This window comes from Oryctolagus cuniculus, chromosome 7, assembly GCF_964237555.1.
Source record: "Oryctolagus cuniculus chromosome 7, mOryCun1.1, whole genome shotgun sequence".
NCBI lineage: Eukaryota > Metazoa > Chordata > Mammalia > Lagomorpha > Leporidae > Oryctolagus > Oryctolagus cuniculus.
This window is the reverse complement of record NC_091438.1, coordinates 11485872-11487400: the sequence shown is the minus strand read 5'-3', so window position 1 is coordinate 11487400 and position 1529 is coordinate 11485872. Positions and strand designations below refer to the sequence as shown.

Below are 1529 nucleotides of genomic sequence, written 5' to 3'. Positions count from 1 at the left end.
ATGGCCCAAGTGCTAGGGCCCCTGCACCTGCATGGGAGACTCGGAAGAAGCTCCTGGCTTTGGATCGGCCCAGCTCTGGTCATTGCAGCCATCTGGGGAGTGAACCCATGGATGGAAGACCTCTCTCTCTTTCTCTGCCTCTCTGTAACTCTGCCTTTCAAATAAATAAATAAATCTTAAAAGAAAGAAAGAAGGCCGGCGCCGCGGCTCACTAGGCTAATCCTCCGCCTAGCGGCGCCGGCACACCAGGTTCTAGTCTGGTCGGGGCGCCGGATTCTGTCCCGGTTGCCCCTCTTCCAGGCCAGCTCTCTCCTGTGGCCAGGGAGTGCAGTGGAGGATGGCCCAAGTGCTTGGGCCCTGCACCCCATGGGAGACCAGGAGAAGCACCTGGCTCCTGGCTCCTGCCATCGGATCAGCGCAGTGCGCCGGCCGCAGCGCGCCGGCCGCGGCGGCCATTGGAGGGTGAACCAACGGCAAAGGAAGACCTTTCTCTCTGTCTCTCTCTCTCTCACTGTCCACTCTGCCTGTAAAAAAAAAAAAAAAAAAGAAAGAAAGAAAAAAGAAGAAAAAGGGTGAATGTGGCTTTGCAGACACCATTTTTGCCTGCAGCTGCCCCTTGTCAGCCATGATTAATAACCCCACTGTGTTCCTCAACACTGCCATCGAAGGTGAGCCTTTGAGCCACGTTTCCTGTGAGCTACCTGCAGACAAAATTCCAAAGACAGCTGAAAACCTCCAGGCTCTGAGCACCAGCGAGAAAGAATTGGGTTAGAAGGGTTCCTGCTTTCCCAGGATTATTCCAGAGTTTATGTGCTTTGTGCCAGAGCAGTGACTTCACAAACCATAATGGCACTGGTGGCAAGTCCATCAAACTTTGTCCTGGAGCATACAGGTCCTGGCATCGTGTCCACGGCAAATGTTAACGCAACACAAATAGATTTGTTTTTCATCTGCACAGTCCAGACTGAGTGGTTGGATGGCAAGCAGAGTGAAAGGTGGAAGCCATGGAGCACTTTGGCTTTAAGAGTGGCAAGGCCAGCAGGAAGATGAGCACTGCCAACTGTGGACAACTCTCATGCATTGACATCCTTCTGTAGCTCCGTCCCATCCGCTCGTGACATCCAGTAGCTGTGCTCTCAAGTGCAGTTATCCGGGTTCCATTTTCCTTACTTCTCCGCCAAGTCTAGCGGGATTGCAGAGTTAAAGTTATAAAATAAAAATTTAAATAACCAAAAAAGAATCAAGTCTTCCTCACCCCCAAACAAGATATGGGCTTTTTTTTTTTTTTTCATAAGATTCATTTATTTATTTGAAAGCCAGAGTTACGGAGAGAGGGAGAAAGAGAAAGTAAAAGAGAGAGGGGAAGGGAGGGAGGGAGAGAGAGAGGTGCCTTGGCAGGGCCAGAGCAAATGATTCACAGGCCTTACACAGCCTGCAGGCTGGACATTCCCTGACCCCAGCACTGTGAGAACTTTAAGTCATTCTCCAAAGCCCCAAAGTCCTGAGCAGTTAGGTGGAGATGTCCTGTG

General features: G+C 50.9%; 1 pseudogene; it reads left to right on the top strand.

The window, feature by feature from the left end:
- The first annotated feature begins 625 nt into the window (after nt 1-625).
- LOC127493520 (peptidyl-prolyl cis-trans isomerase A pseudogene) lies at nt 626-1097 on the top strand (annotated as a pseudogene).
- The last annotated feature ends 432 nt before the right edge of the window (nt 1098-1529 follow it).